Source organism: Ctenopharyngodon idella, chromosome 3, assembly GCF_019924925.1.
Source record: "Ctenopharyngodon idella isolate HZGC_01 chromosome 3, HZGC01, whole genome shotgun sequence".
Lineage (NCBI taxonomy): Eukaryota > Metazoa > Chordata > Actinopteri > Cypriniformes > Xenocyprididae > Ctenopharyngodon > Ctenopharyngodon idella.
In genome coordinates this window covers 5,214,598-5,236,666 of record NC_067222.1, presented here as the reverse complement: position 1 = coordinate 5,236,666, position 22,069 = coordinate 5,214,598, and the positions used below count along the sequence as shown (strand labels likewise).

The 22,069-nt window shown below is 36.9% G+C and overlaps 2 long non-coding RNA genes across 2 annotated transcripts in view; both read right to left on the bottom strand.

The window, feature by feature from the left end:
* The window catches only part of LOC127508437 (uncharacterized), a 527,778-nt gene that overhangs the window by 31,538 nt on the left and 474,171 nt on the right, over positions 1–22,069 (bottom strand). The gene's annotated exons all lie outside the window — the stretch shown is intronic.
* Positions 9,063–14,828, bottom strand: LOC127508434 (uncharacterized). The gene is made up of 2 exons (XR_007928813.1): positions 13,683–14,828; positions 9,063–12,800 (listed from the first exon to the last, which is right to left on the bottom strand). It is a non-coding gene; the product is annotated as an uncharacterized LOC127508434 (long non-coding RNA).

The window sequence follows — 22,069 nt, the reverse complement described above, 5'->3', positions numbered from 1 at the left end:
AGAGTTCTTACCAGGTCAAGAAAATATGATCATATAACACCAATTTTATCATCTCTTCACTGGTTACCTATTAAGTTCCGTATCGATTATAAAGTACTGCTAATGACCTATAAGGCTCTAAATGGTTTAGCTCCTGTGTACTTAACCGATCTTCTATCGCCCTACAATCCTTCACGCTCTTTAAGATCACAAAACTCTGGACTTCTGGTTGTACCTAGGATAGCTAAGTCCTCTAAAGGAGGGAGAGCGTTTTCACATTTGGCTCCTAAACTCTGGAATAGCCTTCCTGATAATGTTCGGGGCTCAGACTCGCTCACCCAGTTTAAATCTAGATTAAAGACACATCTCTTCAGCCAAGCATTCACATAATGAATCTCATATCAGATCAATTGCACATGACTATCTTTGCTTAATGTTATGAACGGCAGCTATGCTAATTATTCTCCATTTGTTTTTCTGTTTGACTAGAGAGTACATCAGTTTCAGTTTGGATCCAGCCTCTTAAGAAGACCTCAGATGACTAAAACTTTGGAAGAGACGGCGCCAACTCCTGCGATGACTTCAGAAGATGCAACATCTGGATCAACACGCACATTCGCAAATTTCTATATATCCTAATTATTGTTAATATGTAATTCATTTTTCCAGGAGATCTTTGCTTCTACCTTCAATTAAATTGCAAACAGTGATTGTATATTAATTGCCTAAATTATTACATTATTAGCTAACTGCATTCTCCAAATTGTAATGTTGACATGCATTCTCTGTAAAGCTGCTTTGAAACGATATGTATCATGAAAAGCGCTATACAAATAAATGTGAATTGAATTGAATTGAACAAGTGTATGCCGTAGATAAAATGTGAATTTTTCTTTTAAAAAAAAAAAAAATAAATAAAAATCTTATTTATTTATATTGGTGCAGTTTTCTAAACTCCCATTGCAGATGCCCCCCCCCCCCCCCCCCCCCCTTTTTTTTCCTTCATGATGACGTTTCTAATTTGACTAATTAGAACCAGTTTAGTTGGATTATCTGCAGCTCAACAGCACTTTCTCAAAGGAAAAAAATAAAACATGTTTAAACATATTGCTTTTATGGTTCAAATCGCTCACTTACAGACCTTCATTTTCACATTCTAGAGAGATGATCATAATTTCAACTGATCATGGACCTGTTTATGATTATATTTGTGGCTGTAATTCTGGTTATATCTGATGGTATGGACAATGCTTTTCTCACTTTAAAAGTGATTCAGGTGAAAACATGCACAGTTTTATCCAATGTGCCAATAGATGATGATGATCAGATTTCTATTTACAGCTCTTATTATGATTTATTTCTCTTATTTAATAATCTAGTTCGCGATCATGAGGAAGATTTTTTACTTTATTTCTTAAATAGTCTGTGAGTAAACCAGATGTTGGTTTATTTTAATAAAGCAAACATGCTGGAATCTTTACGCGTTAGCTGTACATTACTGAACTAGTAGTTGCTTTAATTTGATCTTACTATGTATTATTTGCTGTGTGGTGCCTTTTGTTTTTTTTCAGGATGTATTTCATGGTCATGTGATTTAACCGGATTTACAACATTTTTCTTAAACAAAAATTATCTCATGAACACAGTTTGTAGGAGTTTTTGGGTTTGAAGGAGCACCAGTATAAATGCTTGTTCGTGACAGTGATGATGATGATGATGATGATCTCTGTATGCACCCATTTACACCACACACACACACACACACACACACACACACACACTCACACTCTATTTTCTCTCTCTGTGTTTGTTTATATGGTTAATTTTTGTGTGGTCCCTCTGGTGATCAATTAAATAGGTTTTGGTAGAAAGTTTAATATTTTATGAAATATGCTGATATTTCACTTTAATTTCTAGAGCATTTAAAAGTATCAGGCTCAGATGAGTCCATATCAGCGTCTGTGGGAGAGGACGTCACTCTGAACTGCTCTGTAGACTCTCACATCACACCTGAACACATTGAAGAGGTTTCATTGAAGAAAACTGATTAAGATATTCTGGTTCTGCTCTACCAAAACAATGGAATTATACCAGATTCTTCAGATGAGAGATATAGAGATAGGGTTGAGTTCTTCACTGATGAAATCCCCAAAGGAAACTTCTCTCTCAGACTGAAGAGTGTCAGAACTGAGGATAAAGGAGTTTACATGTGTCAAGTGTTTGCTGGAGGACTTTCAGCCAATGCAACTGTGGTACTGGAGAGACTGGGTGAGTGAGAGATAAATGATAAAGTTGTCATGTTTTGTTAAATGGAACTTTTAATGGCTGCAGTTATAATTAGGATTTTTCTCTTTAGTTTATTTGTAAAGCACATTTCACAATACAAAAGCATCTTAAAAGTACCGTACAATGTATAAGTAAACTTAAATAGCCAAAATTGACTGTAATAAATTCGTTTTCATTAATTATTTTTTTTTCCTTGAAATTGAAAACATTCAATACTATTATATTTTTTACATTTTTAGTTGGGTAAATGTTTTCTTACATATAGGTGACTCGTGTAAGTTAATATTTTCAGTATTTCATTTTCCTTGAATAATATGTAAAATTAGCATGCCTAATTCTTATCTTTGCTTTGTGTATCAAAAACAGAGATAAATAATTAATATGCATTGAATTTCAAAGATTTCATTACTTTCCTCTATGATTGTGATTAAAAAAATATTTGCATTGTGTTATTGCCTGAAGCAAAATGTGGAAAAAAATAAAAATAAAAACAGCAAATAGACATTCTTCAAGCATATCAGATAAATTATTTTATCCCTTCAGTAGAGTAGATGTCCTGTGATTCATATGCTCTACTGTGAACATGAAAAAAATACAGGGCATTTTACAATACTTTGCTCAATAACTGATGTCTGTGTTTCACAGGTTTCTCAGTTTCACACATAATGGTGTTGATTCTCTGTATTTCTGCATCTGGATCTGCACTTCTGCTCTGCTGTCTGATCTACTGCACTTCACATAATAAAGGTAATTCAGTAATTCAAAAGGCATCAACTAAAGGGTTGTGACACTACACTCACCAACACACACATTCAAATTCATTTAAAAAAAGGAAGAAAAATCATGAGGAATAGAACAAAAATAATTATCTTTATAATTGTCTTTAATCATTATTTCACGAGTTCACATATCCATATAATTAAATAGAGTAAAGTTATGCGTATTTGGCGTGCTGTCCGGGGAGCTCCGAGCTCAGAATTTTGGCCCGAACCCAGAGTACTCCCCCCGGTGTGGTAAAAGTAGATAGAACTAGAAGTGAGGAGATGGGGTGGAGGAGGGATGCTGATAAACTCTCAGATGAACAGAGGTAAGTCTGCTGAATTTATACCTCTTGACATTGGTTGAGTTGATTAACTGAATGCTCTCCACCTGTGCTAATTAGGTTAATTATCTGAACTTGCTCCTCCCGAATTTTGTTAATAAAACATCATTCAAAAATGAAAGGAACTATAGTTCCCTTTCAGTCAGTCACATTCAGTGTTTTATGTCAGAACTGAACTGACGAATTGGGATCTTGCCAGAGAGCCCAATCACCTGTAACTAAAATGAGCCAATGGACATTGACGTGCGAGATTTGCATTGCGCGCCACGCCCCACATCACAGGCATATAAGGAAGTGCATGTGTGATCGCACATTCAACTTTTCACATCAGAGCTGAGCGTTTGTGCTCTAAAGCAATCATCTCGTGTGACTATGAGTGTGTGGAAGCTCTGCAGTGTTGGTATGATGGCGCTGCAGCAGTGGTCGCTTCCGGTTTCCTGCTGCTTCTGCAGCTCCACAAAAAAAGCCTTTTGCACGCTGCAGATTATAAACAAAAGTCTGCCAGTTGTGCTGCAACCTTCCCCTCTGCGCTTCAGCACTTAAAAGAGCAAATATTCCCTAAAAGAGCAGCATGGGTGTGATGTTGCGTCTTTTTAAAGATGTCATTCCACCCATGTGTTTCTGGATGCAGTCGTTTCCTGGCTCCATCTAACAGTCGCTACAATCGCTGTCTCATGTGCTTGGGCTTAAAACATACTGAGCTTGCTTTCATGGATAAGTCATGTACCCACTGCAGGAAGATGACTATCATGATGTTGACCATCTCGATTACCTCAAATGAGGCAGAGTCCCCTCTGCTATACCCTAATCTATTTCCTTCTCCCTGGGGAGGACTACTTCAGCGAATAGCCAGGGTGACCTGAGGATCACAATGAGTTCTTCCCTGCCGAGGGCATCTCCGTGGGCCCCTCATTCCTCTGGCACATCACAACCTGTGTAGTTTCTAGATGAAGGGGCTGGTCCTTTTCATGAGGGACCCAGCGTCTTATTCTGGCCTCCGGTGGATGACCGGATATCGATCGCTCATTGGAGGGTGAGTTACAGTCCTCCAGGGATGAAGATTCGGCTGCGCTGGCCCCTTCTGGGTGAGTAGCACTGACCGAGTCAAACCAGAGCTGACAGCTATGCTTTCCCGGGCCGCAGAGAGTGTCGGGCTTGAGTGGATGCCTCCACTGTGTCCCAAGCGCTCGAGGCTGGACGAATGGTACCTGGGAGTGCCGCATGCTGACCATCAGCGTCCACCACCAGTGCCATTCTTCCCGGAAGTGCACAAAGAGGTCTCCTTTTTTTGCCCGAAACTGAGCTAGTACTTCTTCCATTCTCACCACTCTTGATGGTGGAGCGGGCAAGGGATATGTGGAGATAGTCAAGAGTGCTATTGTGATGATATTGTGATGTTGTATCTTGCTTTTCTACGGGCAGGAGTTCCCCTAGTACAAGTGTCCAAGCATGTTGTTGTCTCAAAAAATGCCATCTCCTTCTATGGAGTCAGAAGCATCTAAGGTCGCTTTGTGCCATTAACATCCTGGGCGAGCTCAATCGTGCAGCTGACAAGCTCTCACAACAGCCTGCATCCCTGGGGGAGTGGCGACTACTCCCAAGACAGTCCAGCTGATCTGGAGACGCTTTGGGGATGCTCAGGTAGACCCATTTGCCTCTCTGGACACATTCCACTGCCAGCTGTTCTATACCCTGACCGAGGGGACCCTTGGCATGGATGCACTGGCACACAGCTGGCCTCAGGGCCTACAAAAGTATGTGTTTCCCCCAGTGAGTCTTCTCACACAGACACTGCAAGGTCAGGGAGGACGAGGAGCAGGTCCTGCTAGTTGCGCCCTACTGGCCCAAGTGGACTTGGTTCCCAGAACATCGACAGCCCCTCCCTGGCAGATTCCTCTGAGGAAGGATCTACTTTCTCAGAGACAGGCATCCTCTGGCACCTGCATCCAGACCTCTGAAACCTCCACGTGTGGTCTTTGGATAAGACATGGAGGTCCTAAGTACCTCCAGTGGTGGTAGACACCATCACTTCAGTGAGAGGGCCCTCTATGAGGCACGCCTACACTCTGAAGTGGAACCTGTTCATCGAGTGGTGTTCTTCTCGCCGAGAAGACCTCTGGTGATGCTTGATCAGAGTCGTGCTTTTCTTCTTGCAAGAAGGGTTGGAGCAAAGGCTGTCTCCCATGTTGCTGCTATTGCCACACATCACGGTGCAGTAGACGTTAAGTCTCTGGGGAAACACAAACTGATCATCAGGTTCCTTAGGGGTGTGAGAAGACTAAATCTTCCTCACCCTCATCTTGTACCCTCTTGGGATCTCTCTTTGGTCTTTAAGGCCTTGCAAAGGGAGCCCTTTGAACCTCTGCAGTCAGTTGAGCTTAAAATCATGTCTTTGCAGACAGCGCTCCTGACTGCACTGGCTTCAGTCAAGAGAGTGGGGGACCTGCAGAACGCAGAGCTTCAGGACCTCAGACCAGCTCTTCGTCTGCTATGGGACAGCAGTAGGGGAAGGCTGTCTAAAAACAATTTTCTCCCACTGGACAGTGGATGCAATTCTCTTTGCTTACCAAGCAGTAGTCTACGAGAAGTGTAGCATCCTCCTGGGCATTGGCTCACTGCGCTTCGATAGCAGACATCTGTAGAGCTGTGAGCTGGGTGACACCTAACATGTTTGTGAGATTTTACAATCTCTGTGTAGAGCCTGTGTCCTCTCATGTACTCGCTCCAAGTAGCCAGTAAATACTAGGACCCCTACTCGGTGTCGAGTTCCCCTCTATGGACCAGATACTTGCTCTTATTTGCTTCTCAGGTGAGTTCCCCTCATGGCGAACCCTGTTTGAAGTTCCTCCAGCAACCTCGGTACTCTGATGTGGCAGAGTGTCAAATGCCAGGCCTAACACTTGTGAGTATGCCCAAGGTCAGCCCCTGTGTTAGGCTAGGTGCCCATGTGTTGTGATTCCCCCTATGGGTGATCCCACATGTATTCTTCCATGGTAAGGCTTCCCATGCTGCAAGCCCATGTCTTCCCCTGGCAGAGCTTCCATCTCTGCCTGGTATTGATTTCAGTGTCTCACTGTATGGAACAGCAGTGCTTGACACTTCTCTGTCTAAGCCCTGTATTTCGTCCACCACTCCAGCAGGTGCGGGGGGATTTGGTGGCTTATGCTGGGCACTAGAAGGTGGGCAGCGATAGTGGCACTTTGGTAGGGATCCCAATTTGTCAGTTCTGACGTAATGTCAAATGTGACTGAATGAAAGGGAATGTCGCGGTTACGTATGTAACCCTCATTCCCTGAAGGAGGGAACGGAGACGTTATATCCCGTTGCTATACAATTGCTGTACCACCACTGAATGGCAGGGACACATTGTCTCCTCAGCGAAAACTGAATGTGCGATCGTATGCACACTTCTTTATATACCCGCGAGGCGGGGTGCGCAATGCAAATCTCACACGCCAATGTCCATTGGCTCGTTTTAGTTACACTTGAAGGTGATTGGGCTCTCTGGCGAGATCCCAATTCGTCAGTTCAGTTCTGATGTAAAATCTCTGTTCCCTCCTTCAGGAAACGAGGGTTACATACGTAACCGAGACTACTTAAATACTCAGACAGAGAGGTAAAACTGTACAGGTGTAGAGGTAATTAACAACTCCTCCAGACGGTGGAGGCTCTGGACAAGGACGAAGGACTGGTGATGGACAGGAAACCTAAAGGGAGTGACACTGAAGACTGGAGTAATGCATCGCAGAAAAAAATATATATATATATTTTAAAGCATATTAAAATAGACAACTGTTATTTTTTTATCAACTGTTAAAAATATTTTAAAAATATTACTGTTTTTTTTCTGTATTTTTGATCAAATAAATGCAGGTTTGATGAGCATCAGAGACTTCTTTTACAAACAATAAAAAATAGTAATGTTTCCAAACTTTTGACTGATATTAAAATTCCAAAATTAAATTTTAATAGTATTTTAGTTGCACCTAGAATTCAATTTGCAAATTTCACTTTTGTCTTGCCTTAACATTTGATTCACATTAGAAATGCTTTGTCTTTTCCTTTTCAGGTTTCCTTGTGCAACATTCTTGTAACCAGATTTTTCTGGGAGGTTCAGTGGTTTTGCCTTGTTATATTGACAAACACTTATTAAAAAAAAGTCTGAAGGTGGAATGGAGAAGGACAGACTCAGAGACTCTGGTTCATCTGTATCAAGATGGAGACAGTCGACCAGAGGCCCAGCAGCAGGAGTATCATGATAGAGCTCATTTCTTTACTGATCAGATTCAACATGGAAACTTCTCCCTCCGCCTGGATAATCTGAGAGCTGAAGATGAAGGACGATACACATGTACAGTTTACAGCAAACAGACATGTGTTTTCAACAGAAACTAATTTGGAACTGAGACTACTGGGTAAGTCAATCTAGTAGACACTATTTGTTACGTCACTAACATGGCTGAGGGACATTTAACATATAATAGATAAATTAATCCTTGAATCATTTAACCCCGGTAGACGTTCTCCAAAAAAAAAAAAAACACAAAAAATCAATGCAATTTATCATCTGAGCACATAAGACTACTCAGCCTTGATAGTTTAATGGGTTTTTATTTAATTTCATTTATGGGTTTTAAATAATATCTAATTACCCAATGATGAAAGTAAAATAAAAATAAAAATCAGTCTTTATGTTTGTACATAAAAAAGTATTTAATTAAATTGATGTTATTTTGTATTTTCTCTCTATAGACAAGGTCTTTCATCTTCAGATGTTTCTAGTCTTCTGTCCAAATATTCTGATGTTTCTTGCTTTTGTTTTGTTTTGTTCTACTAGTGTTTATTGAAGAATTATAATATAGCATTCAAGTATTTGTTTATTAATACAGCAGTTATGATTATCTGGCATCGTTTCAGGATCTCTGAATGAGACGGTCTCTTGTTGTGCTCTTTATTCTCTGAGGCCTCTCATGTTGCTCTGGGCGGCTCCATATGTTAATGAGTTCACAGGTATGATTCATTTATGATTACTGTCAGATCATTAGAGGAAATACTGTATATGTTGTCCAAACCCCCAAAAAATCCACTAAAAAGTTTTGAGTGTACAGTATTATTGCCAATGTGTTGTACATTGTGATTGTCATTATTTTGTATTTTTCTGTTTCTTATAGGCAAGATCAAAACATTTATTCAAAATTACAGTTATGACACAGAATACATTGTTTTGTCAACTGTTTTTTATTCAGGTAAACAAATCAAGTGTTATTCAAGAGCCATTATCATAAACAAATGAAATGCACATTAATAGTTGAGCACAATATATATTTAACAAATATAATAAATCTACTTAGTGTCAAGTGTTATCATTTTATTCTGAATGTGTTCAGTATTGATTCTCAGTAGCTATTTTTATAGGACTGACCACATTTTATTATTACTCTTATAAACCTTATATACTCTCTTCCTTTATTCCAGTTCTGTTTAAATCTGTTTGGGACAAAAGTCTAAATTACACAGGATTTGAAGGTGTCGTGATTATAGTCCTCTTTGTGATAGTATTCCTGCTGAACCTCATCTATATTATTTTATGTAAGTATTTCCTCTAATGCATGTATGTGCTGTGAAGGGGAATCATGTTTTACCACATTAGTACAAAATATAAAACCGTAATATCATAAATAATTTGGTATTCAAGTAAAGCATTTCCAGTAGTCAAACTTTTATTTGATCTTACAGATTTGTGTTTGGATCAGTTGGTGTTGTTTTACTGAACTCTGTTACACTGATGACTGAACTGATACTAAAAACAGTTGAGTGAACACAACACCTGAACATCATACAGTGACTGATTCCGTTAATAAATTCACAGTAAATCTTTGGTAAATACATAGAAGCTAATGCATCACGTTAGTATAGGTACCAAGATAGCAAGCAACCATCGAAACAATGTTAAATCGATGTTAATGTGTGAACGTTAACTGCATTGAATCAACATCACTTTTGCGCTCGCAATAAATATCGAAAAAATGTTGAAATTTCATCCAAAAATCAATGGTAATGGCATTGAATCAATGTTACAATGTGATGTTGGTTCAACATCATGTTTGCACTCTTAGAAAATGAAACACAACAACTGACTACACCTGAAGCTGACTTAAAGCCACACAGCCTGAAATCAACTGAAAATAAAAGAAGACAATTAATCTCTCAAGATCACATCAGACATTCTTTTTGAGAATTAACAGATTTAGATGTTAATTTTTTTATTGATAATGTTTGGTCACCATTATGGTGATCAGTGTTTCCTTTAATTGGGTAGTCTGACTCTTGGCTTTTTATGTGAGTTTGTGGTATTTGTAACAGTTTTTACCAGTGATTATCATGCCACAGTGCATGCTGGGAGCCATGAGTTTTATACTATGGTGGCTCTCAGCGGCATGAACCATTGTTGAGATTCATAAGCTGATTCTTGATGTCTGCGTGTGTCTAAAAATTTTTTCAGATAATGTATTTTAAAAATCAAAATTCAGAATGTCTAATCTGTCGAAAGGAAGTATTTTTAATGAATAGAATTTATTAATAACAAATAACCACTTTTGGTCAGGGATAAGATTAGTGAATTATTCTACTTTATGATGCTGAAAACCATATCACCTGATCATCTTTGTTTCTGGCTTTCTTTGCAACAAATTATATGTTTGGGTAAGCACTGTTACAAAGACCACAAACTCACATAAAAAGCCAAGAGTCAAACTGCCCAACTAAAGGAAACACTGATAACCATAATGGTGACGAAACATTTTAAATAAGACATTAACATCTGATGAATGACATAAAGTCAAACTGGTTAGTAATAAGTGAAGCTGCTCTTTTTGGAGTTGTTTAATCATTCTCTGCTGAGATCTTGAGAGATTTATTGCCTTTATTTAGTTGATTTCAGGCTGTGTGGCTTTAAGTCAGCTGTAGTTGTTGTGTTTCATTTTCTGAGAGTGCAAGCATGCTATTGAACCAACATCACATTGTAACATTGATTCAACGCCATTACCATTGATTTTTGGATGAAATTTCAACATTTTTCCAAAATAAATTGCAGGTACAAAAGTGATGTTGATTCAGTGTGGTTAACATTGACACATTAACATTGATTTAATATTGTTTCAATGGTTGCTTGCTATCTGGGTAATATCTTACTGTGGGGCAGAAATCAGCTTCAAGTTATTCTGATCAAAATATTCTCATTTCTATATTGACTTAGAGCAATAATACTACAATAAAGCCTTATAATCTGCTGTTCATGCTGTTAATTGGGCATAATATGTAAATACAAGTGTCTATTGTAAATAAAATACTATTGTTCATTCTCAGCTAATGGTGATGGAGCAGTTGGAGATCTGAGAGTCGTCGTCTTTTCCTTTGAAATCCTCTTTACTTTATTTCTAATAAGTTTACTGGTATTTGAACCTTGTGAGTACAAACTGAACTTTAGTCAATAGCATTTGAATGAAGTAATGAATGAAGGTGAAGTAATGTTTTGTCTAATCTGATCAGCTTTTAAATAATATCCTTCAACTTTTTTAAACACACAGGGATGAAAATGTGTCTGCAATCATGCAAGGTTAGTATCATTATTAAATATGATTTACATTAAATATGATACAGTGCTACATTTAATGTTAATCGTATTTAATAAATTGCAATATCAGGAGACGTTTCACATCATATTAAAGTGCATTCAGTCATTTTATCATCATCTCTGGCTGATATAACAGAAGTCTTTTTTTATTTTATACTGACAAAGTACAATAAAACAAAGTCTGAGTACAAAATAATTTTGTACTCTACTTTTTTTATTTTTTTTATTTTTTTTTTTACTTTTTTCCTCTACAAAATACTCAATGTTTCCAAGCAAATGGCTAGGTGTTTTAATTGACTTTTTACAGCTCTGTCAATGGGTTTCTGAGATAAAGTGAGTATATGATTGTGAAAATATCTGTTTAAAATATTTCATTGAACACAGAAGGCATTAAGGTCTCCTCAAACTCTAGCTACTGGGTCACAGAATCTGCGTTCTCAGGTTAGTATCAGATTTAATGTTGTGTTTGTTTAAAAACAAGTCAATCATATTCATGATATTTAACACTTCATAAAATGCTTGATGATTAAAAACACAGATGTTGTGTAGATCATTGTTTCTCAGTCCTGCTCCTGGAAAACCTCAGCACTGCAGATTGTGTTTGTCTCATTTATTTGACACAAACCATTTTAGACATCTGAATGGTGTAGTTACAGCATCTACCAGCAGGGGCTACATGGTAAAGTTAACCACCCCAAATTTTAAGACTATACTATTTGCATATCTGCAATACTTCAGGCCATTATGTAGTATAAGTAGTGTGATAACAGTTAAAAACAGAGTAGGTGTTAAAAACAGTTAAAAACATAGTGCACTATGAGTACCCAGAACTCCCTCAATGGAATAAACAAAAGGTGCATCTCAATCAGCTGGTTTTTGCTGTGAATTGTGGGATTTTTTTTTTTTAGGGTGCAAACATTCCAATGCACTGGAAGGATTTTGAGATTGAGACAGCTCTTATACTGGCTGACTCGTGCCCTAACTGTCTACTGAACTAGAGAGCTGATTGAGATGCACCCAAAGTGTGCAATAGCTTTGACTACGTATGGTGTCTACATGCTTGAACTAGCGGCAACAAGTCACATGAGCTTGAAAACACATTTCTTTCAACTTGTAAAACTGAAATGTTGGAGGCTCCAGGACCAGGACTGAGAATCACTACTTTAGATATTAGTGGATTTCGCCTGGGGAAATTCACTAAACAACGTAATAGGATCGCACCTTTATTCTAAATCCAGAATGCAGCAGGGTCTGATGAAACTCCAGCCAATGGATCAAACCAGAACCGGAACACAGCAGATTCGCATGAAATGAAACCTCTCCTAAAGACTGATGATCTGGAGGAAAGTCAGCTGGATTCAGTGGAATCACAAACATAATCAACTATGAGAAAAGAAGACTCTTTCCTTCAACTAATGAGCGCTGACAGCGTTCAAACAGACATCAGTGTTGTTCTTCATTGTAATTCGAATTATTTTGTACTGTGAGGTCTTCTGAAGTTTTTTTGGCTTTTGTAAATAGCTTTAATTATTTCCAGTAGGCCTTTGTGTTTATTTTGTAACACTGATGTTGATTTAAACCATCAGAAACAATGAGACTGGATATTTAAATCATAAAATGGCATCAAAAGGCATGTAGAGACACAACAGGCACAAACAGAACCAAACTACAGTAAAGTTCAGTTCATTTACTGATGGAGCTCAGATGTGGTTTCTTCAGTGGTTTCTTGGCTGATCTGAGAGCAGTTGTATAGTGTTCGGGCCAGGGTTTCCTCAGCTCTGTTTATGTCTAGGGATAGGCCTGTCAAAAGTCCACAAATGACAAACTGTAAAATCTTTCATTTAAATATGCACAAACAAATGCAATCAAATCCAATTCCATACCATATCCCCTAACATTAAATGGCAGCTGTTTTGGGCCTGTAATGAATTAAGGCGATGTTGCTTAGTGACATTAAAAAAAAATAAATTAAAAGAAATTCTAATAAATTCCACCAGCCAGAGCTAGAACATTGATTGTTAAGGAGTTGAAAAAGGATTGTATTCTAAGGTGATTCTAATGTCTCTAGCCTTCCTCTTGGTGTGTCGATCAGAACACAGGAATGGATCAAGGCAATCAGATTAAATCAAAGGGGTTTATTAAACACAGAAGATGTACATGAGTGGGAGGTCGAGAATTTGTGGGTAGATGTGTGGTACTACAATGAAGCATAAATAAAGAAATAATCAGCATAAAATGTCTTGACTGTTATATAAATTAAATCACATTACACATCAAATTCCACTATAAAATGCTGTAGTATACATAACTACAATATAGAGTATTAACTTTCAGTGGAAAAATACTATGTAGTATGGCGCTGTCATCATTTATGTAAACATAATCGGCACGTTGAAACCGAAAGTGTCCGTATACTGGCAATAAAGATCACACAGCGCACTATACAGTACTCCCATATAAACTTGACATGAATAACATAGTAGCATTGTAACATGAATAAACATATACGGAACAGGGTAAAGATATCACAATCTGCAATGATGTAATCGTGAACACACAGCGCGTGAACGCGCCGAACGCGCTAGTTTGATTAACTCAATAATAATGGAGAAATGCAAACTTGACCGGTAATCACATACTACGATTAATAAAGATTATCTAATGATTAGAACGGGTACTCACAATCAGTCATAGACGCACACAATAACACAAAAATTGAGGTTATTTCTCCCAGTCTCAGTCAAGTTTGTCTCTTGCTTCATTCGGCTGCGTCATAGATGATGATTGACAGGTGAGCTAAGTCCCGCCTTTCCAACATTGATACTCAAGAAAAAATTGTTTGGAGGAAACATGAAATAGCCTATGTTTAATGTTATTATTGATTATAAAATATTTTATATTTAAATACATCTGAAAGGTAATTAAAAAAAAAAAAATAATAATAATAATAATAAAAATGACGGCAGCGATTTACGCTCCACCCCACATTTGTCACGGGGTGTTTAGGTTAGGGACTCAAACTCCCACACTGTGTAGAGGCTCTGAACAGAAGCTAAACTTCTATCGGCTCTCCTGCTGCTCACGACGTTCACTGTCAGCAAAATAGACATTCCCTTTGAAGAGGAAATGTTGCAAAACGGCAAATACACCCTGAGAATGATTTGAAAGAGTTTATGTCTTTATTTTACCACGGTTTTGTTAGGAGAGATTTAATGTCGATTACAACCCAGTTTACTCCCTTAGGCTATGTAGTTTCGAGTTTAATGTGATATATACGCAATAGGAGCGAAACGGTAGGCCAGCTTTAGAAGTAAAAGGAATTCGTAACATTCGCCGACAAGAATGCCTAATGTACATTTTTATTTTCTGAATTCGACTTCGAACCCAGAATTGCATTCTGTGGGCGTTTCGTTCTAGTTAAGCTAAAATGGTTAAGGTTTACATCTTCTTCTTCTTCTTCTTCTTCTCCTCCTCCTCCTCTTCCTCCTCCTCCTCCTCCTCCTCCTCCTCCTCTCTCTCTCTCTCTCTCTCTCTCTCTCTCTCTCTCTTTGTGTGAATGTGTGTGATTCACTTTGTTTCTTAAATACATTGTTGTTTTTGGTTATATTATGTGTGATTTAAATTTTGATGTTATATTATTACGTTGTTGATTTAGGATATATTCAGTGTTTGATTTAAATATATTTTGATGTTATATATTCTGATATTTTGATATTAATGATTTAAATTTCCTCTCTTATTTCTGACCTAATCAGGTGACCATATAAAATGACTAATTGATCGTAGTATAGGAGGACTCTGATGAAGGTTATTAGCCGCAACATGTCGGTATGTGATTTATTTATTTATTTTTTTAATTATAAAGCCATGAGTAAATAAAGGCTTTTTACATTTTAATACTAAAGTTTCTTTGGCCTTATATGTTTGACCTTGGCCTAATCTAATAAGCATCGATATTTACCCCAGTACTCTGCACTTCTTTAAATATTTTCTTTCATTAGTTTCTCAGGCTTGCATTAACATTAGCAGCCAGTTAGTGGCCCTTGATAGCGCTTCACTAGGTCCACAGAGGTGGAGCTGGACTGGGTCATGTAGGTCTAGGGAGGAGGAGCTGGAGGTCCAGCTAAACCCATGTAGTTCTGCTGTTAGCACCACTTAGAAATCACAGCTGACTTTACATTTAAGCACAACCGCAGTGACAAATAGCCTAGATATATCTCTACACAGAGCAGACCTAAATTTAAGGCAAAACGACCATTAGAGATGTAACCTACACTTCATTCTGGGAAGTGAGTGGGTGTTGCAATGCTGGAAAATAATACATCTTTGCTTTTATTTTGGATGCTGTATGTAACTTTAACAATCAAAAACTTTTAAGTCTTATTTGTATCAAATATTAAGCCTATTATTTAAGTGGTAAAATGTTTTAATCCAGTGAATATTAACAAATAGTTTGCATATTAATTGTCTGCTGGGCATTTTAAATTTATAAGCATTACTATATTATATAATTATTATTACAACTTTTGAAATGTTTTTGCAGGTGTGTACAACTTGTCAAACAAAAGAACCAATGTAAAGTCTTCTTTTAAGACCAATAGAAATCACTTTCTAATAACTTTAACTAATATTTAAAAACATCTGTAAATGCATAACTGATCACTAGAACCGCAGCATTGCTCATGGACAACATTAAAAACTGCTTTACTGACAAAAACTGGAAAGCACTGGGGCCTGTTTTCATATGGACTTAGGCTAATTCAGTTTTATATATGGTTGTGAATCAATCATGTATTTATTTATATATTTATTTATTTATTTGAATGTAATTTGTTCTGCTGTTTACAGTGACACTGAGCTCTCCCGACACTGACATTCAGGCTCCTCTGTCCAGTCAGCCAGCTGCGCCCGCCATCAACAATAATGGCATGTACAATATTCATCATTAACCTTGTCAAAAACCTCATCTTGCATGATATTGATTATAGTGAAAATAAAACTGCACACAAGTGCATCAGGGTTTTCTTGTCAATAAGTAAATACAATTTGTCTGATCATTTCAGTGAGCATAATGGGGAAAAGAAAGATATCTAGTGATTTGGAGATGCTACTTTTAATCCTCCAAAATGTTTAACTTTCTTTGAGTCTGCCAACAGTAGGGTAACGCACCTGAACTTGCTACATTTCAACCTTTTTTATTCATTTGTTTGTTTGCCTTTATTTAAATTAGAAAAGCTGTTCTGTGTTTTTTATATCCAAACGTCTTGTGTTCAGGCTGAATATTACCACTTGCTGGCTGAGAAGATCTATAAGATCCAGAAGGAGCTGGAGGAGAAGAGAAGGTCCAGACTATCATGCCCATAAGCACTCAGGATCCTTAACAGCCTGATGCTACGGGACCTGAACAAGCCATCGACAGCCACATTAGTTTGGGGCCAAATCAGTCATGTGACAGGCAGAATTTATGCGACATGCATGATCTAATTTGAGTGTATAATAGCAGGCAGGGTGTGTAACTTCAAGAGAGCAAACATACATATGTGTCCCTATTGATTTATGTTGTTTTCCATGCTTATTTTATCATTTTTCTTATGTATATAATGTACATACATATATATTCTATTCTTTACATTACTTTTCTGGTTGTTTTTTGCTCTTTATACTGTATATTATTGTATAATGTTATATGAAGGTTTTCAGGATCACAGGATGATGTTGTGAAGCAGTAATTCTCTGTATTCTTTGCTTGATATAGTAAAACTTCAAGTCAGATGAAGTCAAACTGAGCATTGAGAAAGATGCAACTAACATTAATAAACATTTTTCACCATCACTTGGTCTCCTGATTCCAATGTCCGCTTGGGCTGATAGAAGAGTTGACATGACAAACTGTTCCCTATAGCTTTGGATAAACATGTTCTAAACATGTTTTTCCTGCAATCATTGTATTAAACACTTGTTAGCATTATTATTGCTGTGAATTGATGTCATTCACATATGTTCATATTTGCAAAGTGTTTTTCATAGTTAATTTGATTAATTTCTCCACAGAATGAAGCAAAAGAAAAGAGAAGCTGAGGAATCTAGAAATAAAGACCATCAGGTAAAATGTCACATGGATTTTAAAAATACAAATTGAAGTTTTAGTAATGTTCTGTCATTGAGATCTTTCATCTTAATGGTTTAGTGTAATTGCTGTTTAAAACAATATTGTTTCTTGAGCACAAACAATAAAGCTGACTTTTATTTGCATAATTTTTGATTATGAATGATAAAGGTGCTGTAAAATCCAACAGTGATTCTAACTAACACTTCGTTAACTACTTAATGTCTTAACTAAATTGTAAAAATCTAGTAATCTGTACTATTCACATGCTATGCCTTTTTTACTCAGAAAACACAAGTTAAGATGAATTGATTGGTTTGAGTACCATTTTGTCAAGCAAAATAAATAAAATAAAAGGTTTTTGAGGCAGGGCAATTCTGAAGATCACAGTGTGTCACACTACACGATCATGATCACAGTAAACATTCAGGTCTGGGTCACTTGAAACACTGAGACTGAATATTTATAATTTGTGTGTGTGTGTGTGTGTGTGTGTGTTCTTTGTTCTCTAGGGTGGACATTTTGGGTCTTCCATTTCATAGTTTTGTTTTATAAATGCTTAAATTTATTTGCCTGAGCTTGACCAAAATCTCTCTCTCTCTCTCTTTTTTTTTTTTTTTTTTGAAGTTTTCACATCTGCCTATTAGGATCACACAAAACGTTATTCTAAAATCTTGATTTTCTAAATGTTTATGTTGTCGTTTCCAAAAGACACCAAATACCAGGAAAGTGGTATTTATTTTTTAAAATATCAGCAGCTTCTCTCGGGCTAACGCCCAGGGTTGCCAGGTTTTCACAACAAAACCTGCCCAATTGATACTCAAACTGAACCAAATCGCGTTTCAGGGTGGGTCCCTCAGTAAAAATCGCTTTCCGAGGGCTAAAGTCCGCGTTGTTGACGGTGGTCCCCTAGTAAAATTCGCATTCAAAGGGCTAATTGAAAAACAACCCGCCGCAACAGTGTTAGTACCCCAATGCCGCGGGAAAACCGCGGACTTGGCAGCCCGCTTCACTTAAGTGAACGTTATAGGAATAGTGCATTGTGGGAATGGTATTTTTTTGTTTGTTTGTTTGTTTATGATCATTTATAAAGACTTGTTTGATTATTTGATTATTTTCTCTTGGATTCATCAGCATTATGTTAACGTGTTGAGTAAGCTATGTGTTTACTGCACTGCGTATATTTCGATCAAATGACTTGACACCGCCTTACGACGATTTGAAAGAGAAAGTAAAAATTAGAAGTGAAAGTAAAGTTGATCTAAGGACATGTCACGTCCATGAGCTTCTGTCAGCGAAATATCTATATTTACGATAATTTTATAGTTAGTAGACATGATCGTTTTGTTTAATTTTGTATATCGGAAGATACGACCACCGATCTGTGTTTTGATGTCAATACTGCTGATGATCACTGATGGTATGTATTATATTAGCTATCCATTAGCAAGAGAGAACTACACGGCTTCTTTAACGTATTCGTCAGATAAATGCCTGTAGGCAAATTAAGAAAATATAGTATATCTTCATAATGCAATTTATTTGAAAAGAGTGAAAAAGTAAAGACTAATAGTCTTCCCTATATTGCAGGAGTGTTCAGAAAAGTCTTGTTTGGCCTAGACAAACAAACGACAACTCTCTTTCCTTCGACGCCATTTTAATGTAGGGAGAAACTCATCTCAGAATCGGGTGCAGTTTCTGATTACTTCCTTTAAGAGATTTTTTTTTTTTTTTCACATGTTTTTCCAACTTAATCAGAAATCTGTATTAGCTGTAGTTCCATTGAACTCTTTCTTAATGAAAGAAAGTAAACATTATAAAACTTCAGTTTGACTTTGATGACCGAAGAGATGATCATAACTTATCATAACTGAAAATGGACCACCTTTTTATTCATATTTGTTGCTGTCATTCTGACTACATCTAACGATATGATTTTCTCGCTTTAATTTGCTGGTGAAAAAGGACAAAATTAACTATCAATTTTGTATCTATGCAAATATAAACTACCAGCCAAAGTTTGGACACACTTGACTGAATTTTTTTATTTGTATTTTTTATTATTTTTTTATGATCTTGTAAATCCTTTGGTATAGAGGCTTCTGCTTTAAATGTTTTAAATTATTTTTCTAGACAGATATAAATTAAACCTGCATATGAGTTTCTTTTTGCAACTAAAATTTTAATTAAGAATATTTATTCTTTGGATGAGCTGGAGCAGATAGTAATGGAAAATCTGTGTTTAAAAAGCATCACGAGATCATGCATCCCATGAAGTTGAAGGTTGTGAGCAGAGCTGGAATCTAAAATACAAACTCAAATACAATATTACAATATGTTTAATTAACATTTGTTTGTTATTTGAACATTCATGGCAGCTATTGCCATATTTAAGTGTGTCAGTCTGTCATATTTTGATATTTTGTTCTGGTTATATTTACTTGGTTTGAACCAGCGTTTACAGCATCAAAAGAATCTATGTCAGTGATTTATGTTCACAGTTTGCTTGTGTAGTGCGAAAGCAAAAATACAATTTAATTTGACACGCATAACCATAGGAATTTGTTAAATTTGAAGATGCATCCAGGGCATTTCTATGATTTGAAAACATCAAGGGCTGAAGCCAAAAGATCAGGGGAGAATATTTATATATTTTTTCATTTTTTTTTTTTATTTAACCTTTATTTAACCAGGAAAAAAACTCAGTGAGATTAAAAATCTCTTTCACAGGAGTGGCCTGGCCAAAATGAGCAGCAATACAATTAGTTTCGACACAAATTTACACAGTACAAACAAAATTACAAAATGACATTTTAACAATTACATTTCATTGAATCAACTTCCATTTGCCGAATGACTACTTTAAATTTTTCCAAAGACAACAAATTTTGTAACTTCAATCTCGATTGAAGGTGATTCCAGTCAAACGGGGCTGCATACACAAAAGCCTTCTTACCCAATTCAGATCTAAGAAAAGGAACAGAAAGAGTATAACAGTTCTGAGAACGTAGAAAATATTTCTTAACAGTTTTCTGTTGAATAAGACAGCAAAGATACGAAGGCAACATCCCCAAGATGGCTTTATAAATAATTAAGTACCAATGCATTTTTCTCCTACTAGACAAAGAGGGCCAACCCACTCTGTTATACAAGGCACAATGATGAGTTGAAGATTTACAATTTAATATAAATCTTAGAGCACCATGATAAACAGCATCTAAAGTAGAGAGTATAATGGTGCAAACTGATACACTACGTCGCCATAATCAAGTACAGATAAAAAAGTAGCAGAAACCAATTTCTTTCTTGCATTAAATGACAAACAAAACTTGTTCCTAAAATATGTATATGTATATATCAAATGGGAACTGTCAGGGCCTTCTAGGCCTTCAGAGGGGCCCTAAACTATTGTAAAAATAATATTTAAAAACTTTTAATAATTTAAAAAGTAAATGCATTTTTTTAAAAAATCATAGTTCTAATGTTATTTTATAATTCATAATTTGACAACAAACATCTAAATCTTTTTTAGGAAATAAACCCTTCTAATCTGCCTATTTAGTTTGCTTTGGAATGTGAAGTGTTAAAGGTGCAATATGTACAATTTTCTGTCCGCTAGAGGTTGCTAGAGGCCTATTCAAAACAAAGGCGTAGCTTGATGATGCCAAGTTTGAGCGTGGAACCTTGGGACATGTGGTCTTCACCTCAACGGACGGATAGGAATCATGTGAATCATAAGAATAGGGATAGGACTCGGGAAGAAATCATGTTCATGGATGCGATTATTAACATTACTGTAGTATGAAGCAGAGCGGGACCGAGTGTTGTGGGAGCTGAACGAGGCCGCTGGAGCGATTGCGCAACACACGCCGCGAGCAGCAGAACTTTTATTATGCCAGACAGTTGCCGGCGCCGCTTCCGCTTTTCCGGTCATGAGTATGAGGTAACACAGCTCTGTTTATCATATTAGATACATTTGAGTGTGTTGAAAATGATGTTATAACGTTACTCTGTGCGTTCACTCGGTGGCTGCTGTGAGACACTTGTTTGAGACACACTGCAGTAAAACAGATCGACTTTAGAATATCATATTAAATGCTGGATGGCTTGTGTTGATAAATGGCATGGAATTAATTTCAAAACATATTGTATGATGGAGAAAATGCTGTATTACTCTTACTAAAAATAAAGCTGCGTCTGATTATGCTATGTTAGCTACTTCACAAAATAGTGTTTTTGTCTGAGGCATGGTAAAGCATGGTACTCGCAAAAAATCAAGAAAATTAGATTTAAACAATAAGACTAAACGTGTTGAGGTATATAACAATACATAGTTTTCTGTCTATAAGTATATCAGAACAGTTGTCCCTTGTCTATTAAAACGTAATATATTGTTGGCGCCGATGGCCTCATGGGCAGCGCGCCGACATGTAGCGTCAATGCGCTTCGGGCGACCCGAATTCGAGTCCCGGCTCGTGGTCCTTTCCCGATCCCGTCCCCCTCTCTCTCTCCCACTTCGCTTCCTGTTTAATCACTGTCCTATCATAATAAAGGCAAAAACGGCAAAAATAAATCTTAAAAAAAAAAAAAAAAAAAACGTGAAAAAAACGTAATATATTAAAGTGTCTTTGGTGTTTCCATGGTTTCTACAAAATTAAACCGGAAACCGAGGGTAACGTGGGTATGACGCAATTGACAGGCGACTCATCACACGTCCCGGAGCCTTGGTTAAAATTGCAATTTTCTCAAGATTTACAAATAGTTGGAAACATTTGGGATATTGCAAATACTCAAGTGAACAAAATTTATAACACTGGCATAGTGGTTTTTGAATATTTTACTGCAAAATTCTTACATATTAACACATTTAAATGAAAGACAGCAGTTTTCTCCCAATCCATGGATTTCAAAGACATCACTTGCGCTATGCCTGCCGCCATTTTTGTGTCTGACACGGCAACTA